The sequence below is a fragment of the Nothobranchius furzeri genome, chromosome 19 (genome assembly GCF_043380555.1).
Source record: "Nothobranchius furzeri strain GRZ-AD chromosome 19, NfurGRZ-RIMD1, whole genome shotgun sequence".
In the NCBI taxonomy this organism is placed as follows: Eukaryota; Metazoa; Chordata; class Actinopteri; order Cyprinodontiformes; family Nothobranchiidae; genus Nothobranchius; species Nothobranchius furzeri.
The window spans coordinates 14,859,592-14,866,054 of NC_091759.1; the positions used below are offsets into that span (position 1 = coordinate 14,859,592).

The 6,463-nt window shown below is 47.2% G+C and overlaps 1 protein-coding gene across 3 annotated transcripts in view; it reads right to left on the reverse strand.

The window, feature by feature from the left end:
• The window catches only part of LOC129165156 (E3 SUMO-protein ligase ZBED1), a 267,126-nt gene that overhangs the window by 71,922 nt on the left and 188,741 nt on the right, over positions 1-6,463 (reverse strand). The gene's annotated exons all lie outside the window — the stretch shown is intronic.

Genomic DNA, 6,463 nt, shown 5'->3' on the forward strand with positions numbered 1-6,463 from the left:
TCTCCTGGACCATTATAAACACATGGCCTGGAGCATATTTCCATATTTATAACCTTTTAATGTATCTATTATGACATCTTCAAAACAGATTTTCATCTTCATCTTTATATGAATAAAAATCCTGAACTTGATTTGAACTTCATTTTAAAAGTACATTTTGTACTATAATACAACAATATTATTTTAATATTAAGAACATCATTGTCTTCCTACATTAAATTAGCCTGGGAAGCCAGACTATATATATATATATATATATATATATATATATATATATATATATATATATATATATATATATATATATATATATACAGTGGGGCAAAAAAGTATTTAGTCAGCCACCGATTGTGCAAGTTCTCCCACTTAAAATGATGACAGAGGTCAGTAATTTTCATCATAGGTACACTTCAACTGTGAGAGACAGAATGTGAAAAAACATCCATGAATTCACATGGCAGGATTTTTAAAGAATTTATTTGTAAATCAGGGTGGAGAATAAGTATTTGGTCAATAACAAAAATTCAACTCAGTACTTTGTACCATAACCTTTGTTGACAATAACAGAGGTCAGACGATTACTATAGGTCTTTACCAGGTTTGCACACACAGTAGCTGGTATTTTGGCCCATTCCTCCATGCAGATCTTCTCGAGAGCAGTGATGTTTTGGGGCTGTCGCCGAGCAACACGGACTTTCAACTCCCTCCACAGATTTTCTGTGGGGTTAAGGTCTGGAGACTGGCTAGGCCACTCCAGGACTTTCAAATGCTTCTTACGGAGCCACTCCTTTGTTGCCCGGGCGGTGTGTTTGGGATCATTGTCATGTTGGAAGACCCAGCCACGTTTCATCTTCAAAGCTCTCACTGATGGAAGGAGGTTTTGGCTCAGAATCTCACGATACATGGCCCCATTCATTCTGTCCGTAACACGGATCAGTCGTCCTGTCCCCTTAGCAGAAAAACAGCCCCAAAGCATGATGTTCCCACCCCCATGCTTCACAGTAGGTATGGTGTTCTTGGGATGCAACTCAGTATTCTTCTTCCTCCAAACACGACGAGTTGAGTTTATACCAAAAAGTTCTACTTTGGTTTCATCTGACCACATGACATTCTCCCAATCCTCTGCTGTATCATCATGTGCTCTCTGGCAAACTTCAGACGGGCCTGGACATGCACTGGCTTCAGCAGCGGAACACGTCTGGCACTGCAGGAGTTGATTCCCTGCCGTTGTAGTGTGTTACTGATGGTGACCTTTGTTACTGTGGTCCCAGCTCTCTGCAGGTCATTCACCAGGTCCCCCCGTGTGGTTCTGGGATTCTTGCTCACCGTTCTCATGATGATTTTGACCCCACGGGATGAGATCTTGCGTGGAGCCCCAGATCGAGGGAGATTATCAGTGGTCTTGTATGTCTTCCATTTTCTGATAATTGCTCCCACAGTTGATTTTTTCACACCAAGCTGCTTGCCTATTGTAGATTCACTCTTCCCAGTCTGGTGCAGGTCTACAATTATTTTCCTGGTGTCCTTCGAAAGCTCTTTGGTCTTGGCCATAGTGGAGTTTGGAGTCTGACTGTTTGAGGCTGTGGACAGGTGTCTTTTATACAGATAATGAGTTCAAACAGGTGCCATTAATACAGGTAACGGGTGGAGGACAGAAAATCATCACAAAAAGGTGCCCATGAGCTACCAGTATGATCCAAGATGATGACTCAGGACAAACTTTAGGATGAAGCAGAATAGAATAGAATACTGAAATCCTTATCAGTCACATGCTTTTAGCTGACATAGTATGTGACTTGGTGCAGAATAATACAAAGAGCCAACGTTATGCACTTTCCCACACTTTTGTTGGAGTCATTGATACATGATGTCATAGCAACATGATGGCTGCAGTCTTGGCCCTGGGCACAACATGTTGATGATCCATGCGTTCATTCTTTCATTCATCCACCCATACATCCATTCCTCCATCCATTTATCTATATGTCCTTCCATCCACTATTCATCAATCTATCCCTCTCTCCCTCGTCCCTCCCTCCGTCCCTCCCTCCCTCCATCCATCCATCCATCCATCCATCCATCCATCTATCCATCCATCCATATGCAGCGTGATGAATTGTCCATTTCTGACTTAAAGGCTTTGCTCTATTTGTCTCTCGTCTCGTCTTCCTCCGCTTATCCGGGTCCGGGTCGCGGGGGCAGCATCCCAACTAGGGAGCTCCAGGCCGTCCTCTCCCCGGCCTTGTCCACCAGCTCCTCCGGCAGGACCCCAAGGCGTTCCCGGACCAGATTGGAGATGTAACCTCTCCAACGTGTCCTGGGTCGACCCGGGGGCCTTCTGCCGGCAGGACATGCCCGAAACACCTCCCCGGGGAGGCGTCCAGGAGGCATCCTGACCAGATGCCCAAACCACCTCAACTGGCTCCTTTCGATCCGGAGGAGCAGCGGTTCTACTCCGAGTCCCTCCCGAATGTCCGAGCTCCTCACCCTATCTCTAAGGCTGAGCCCGGCCACCCTACGGAGGAAACTCATTTCGGCCGCTTGTATCCGCGATCTTGTTCTTTCGGTCATTACCCAAAGCTCATGACCATAGGTGAGGATTGGGACGTAGATCGACCGGTAAATCGAGAGCCTGGCTTTCTGGCTCAGCTCCCTCTTCCCCACGACAGATCGGCTCAGCGTCCGCATCACTGCAGACGCCGAACCAATCCGCCTGTCGATCTCCCGATCCCTCCTACCCTCACTCGTGAACAAGACCCCGAGATACTTAAACTCCTCCACTTGAGGTAGGACCTCTCCCCCGACCCGGAGGTGGCAAGCCACCCTTTTCCGGTCGAGAACCATGGTCTCAGATTTGGAGGTGCTGATCCTCATCCCAGCCGCTTCACATTCGGCCGCGAACCTACCCAGCAAGAGCTGAAGGTCAGAGCTGGATGAAGCTAGGAGGACCACATCATCCGCAAAAAGCAGAGACGAGATTCTCCTGCCACCAAACTCGACACACTCCACACCACGGCTGCGTCTAGAAATTCTGTCCATAAAAGTGATGAACAGAACCGGTGACAAAGGGCAGCCCTGGCGGAGTCCAACCCTCACCGGGAACAGGTCCGACTTACTACCGGCTATGCGGACCAAACTCACGCTCCTCTGGTAAAGGGACTGAATGGCCCTTAACAGAAAGCCACCCACCCCATACTCCTGGAGCGTCCCCCACAGGGTTCCCCTGGGGACACGGTCATAAGCCTTCTCCAAATCCACAAAACACATGTGGATTGGTTGGGCAAACTCCCATGCCCCCTCCATCACCCTTGCAAGGGTATAGAGCTGGTCCACAGTTCCACGGCCAGGACGAAAACCACATTGCTCCTCCTCTATCTGAGATTCAACTATCGATCGGACCCTCCTCTCCAGTACCTTGGAGTAGACCTTTCCAGGGAGGCTGAGGAGTGTGATCCCCCTATAGTTGGAACACACCCTCAGGTCACCCTTCTTAAAGATGGGGACCACCACCCCGGTCTGCCACTCCCTAGGAACTGCCCCCGATGACCACGCAATGTTGTAGAGACGTGTCAACCATGACAGCCCTACAACATCCATAGCCTTGAGATACCCAGGACGAACCTCATCCGCCCCCGGGGCTCCGCCGCTGTGTAGTTGTTTGACTACCTCAGCAACTTCTGCCCCCGAGATCGGACAGTCCATCCCCAGGCCTCCCAGCTCTGGTTCCTCCTCGGAATGCGCATTGGTGGGATTGAGGAGCTCCTCAAAGTATTCCTTCCACCGTCCGACTTTAGCCTCAGTTGACGTCAGCAGCTCCCCATCCCCACTGTAAACAGTGTGAGCGAGTTGCTGCCTTCCTCTCCTGAGGCGCCGGACAGTTTGCCAGAACCTCTTTGGAGCCGATCGATAGTCTTTCTCCATGGCCTCACCAAACTCCTCCCACGCCCGAGATTTTGCCTCGGCAACTGCCACTGCTGCACCCCGCTTGGCTATCCGGTACCTGTCTGCTGCCTCCGGAGACCCACAGACCAGCCACGCCCTGTAGGCCTCCTTCTTCAGCCTGACGGCTCCCCGAACCTCTGGTGTCCACCAGCGGGTACGGGGGTTGCCACCACGACTGGCACCGGCCACCTTACGGCCACAGCTAGCAACAGCCGCCTCGACAATCGCAGAGTGGAACAAGGCCCACTCGGACTCAATGCTTTGCTCTATTTGCTCTGCCCAAACAAAACCATATGTTTCTGACACAAGCCTAATCTACTAGATATGGGCCAAGGCCACTCATGCTCTGTGTTCTTATCTAAACTGTTGCTTCCTCAGACAGCACAAGAAAGACGAAAGAAGGCGAATAACTCTTCTCTTTAAATAATAATCAATTAACTTTGTTTGTCCAAATAATCATGCAAAGCTCAATGTTCAGTCAATCTCTGAAATGAGAATATTAATTACTTGATATTGTAATCCTTTGATAGTGTTATAATAAGTAATATAACTTTAAACTAGACACTAGACTGATCACACGTAATGCTAAAGTCACATGACACATTTCCTTTTTCTGATCCAATCAGAACCTTCCAGATCTGACGCGAGGCGTGGTTTTGATGGTGTTTGGTAAGTCCCCTTTTGTGTCAAATTCTGATTCAACAGTAAATCAAAGCATCCACATTATAAAACTATGCCCCACGTCATCTTGAGTCCCAATCTGTAACTTTCCTCTTAAAGCCGAAAGAACCTAACGACAAGCTTGATTAAATCTGTTGCATGTTCCACCTGCTGCAATGGTTCCTTCGGCATAAAAGCTGAACCATCACAACCCCTTCAGGGTCTCGTTAGATGCCAATAAAACTGTTGTGACCTGGGAGTATCTCAAGATGGGACTGGTCAGCAACTGCGGCTTTACTGCAGGCTTCGGTTCCAGACAAGGTCCAAGCTGGACATCGACACCTCCTGATCTAAACGGGGACTTCCGCTTGGTACGTAGACTGGCGGAATGGCGTCTCAATGTGTGTTATAATCTCCAACCAAAGCTTAGAGCGAAACACCATTTCACTCCCATCAGAACTAATCGTTTCTCCAGATTTGCTGGTTCTGAACATATTCACCCATACACTATTAGTCTTACTCCACCTTAGTTCATCATCACATAGTGTTTAAAGTTAGTCTTGTTTAATTGTTTAGAAATAAATCTTTTAACTTTTAAATCTGACTCTCTCTCTCTTTCTTGGAGTTGATACGAAGTGTTGCTCAATCCCTGCAATAAAAAGTTCCGATCTTCTGGTTAAATTTACTCAAAGATCCATTAAGGTGATATTTCATATTTCATGATATTTCATATTCTATGGTTTCTAATTAAATGTAAGAACATCTTCTCTACACATCTATACCATTATTCATCAATCCATCCATCCAGACCTCTGTCCATTGGTGCGTCTGTCCATCTATCCATCCAACCATCAGTCCAGTCCTCCGCCCATCTGTCAGTCAATCTTTCCATCCATCTATCCATCCATTATTCATCAATCAATCGTCCATCTATCTGTCCATCCATCCATTATTCATCCATCCATCCATTGACTCATTTGTCTGTCTATCCACCCAACCATCAATCCAGTCCTCTGTCCATCTGTCAGTCAATTTGTCCATCCATCCATCCATCCATCCATCCATCCATCCATCCATCCATCCATCAATCATCTTTTCATCCTTTATCTCTTGGATGTTATGGAGGTTACAGAACCAGTAGGGAGCCCAGACATCCCTATCTCTTTATTTTTCACTGGTGTCATTTCTTTAAGTCATTTTCAAATCTCATGATCATTGGTGAGGGTTGGAATGTCAGTGAACCAGTGAACCAAGGGGTTTTCTTGTTGGCTCAGCTCCCTTTTCACCATAACAGACAAGCACAACCAAAACTACTCCACGTCCTATGGCCTCATTTATAAAACATTTCATAGAATCCATAAAAAAAACTCTACTTGTGAACAAACAAGCAAAGTAATATTCAGACTAATAAAACTCTACTTACGGACATCCGCGGGCAATTCGCACTTTAAAATCATACTCTTCCTAGAAACGTGCTCAGGTGTTTTTGGATCATACCCCACCCTCTACACACCCGCTGTCATGTTTGGGTTAAGTTTCTTGACCTGCAGAATCACTCAGAGACAAAAGGTAAGTAAAAGTTATTTATTAAGATGTGATGAGGATGAAGAAGAGGGTCGGTGATCGGGCAGGTCCGGTAGTGTTCTGTGGCAGAGATAATGGTGAGTAACTGTACAACAGGCAGGGAATGAACGAGGTGAGTGGAGGCTTATGGTTTCCAGTATGACAGGGGAGCTTAGAGAGGGAGGCAAGTCAGGTCTGGCTGAGCGAGATGATCCGCGGGTGGAGGCGAGAGCTGGGAGCTGAGCACCAGGAGTCCAAGAGTTAAGCGGGCAGGTGAGTGTTGGAGAGCAGGCGGTCA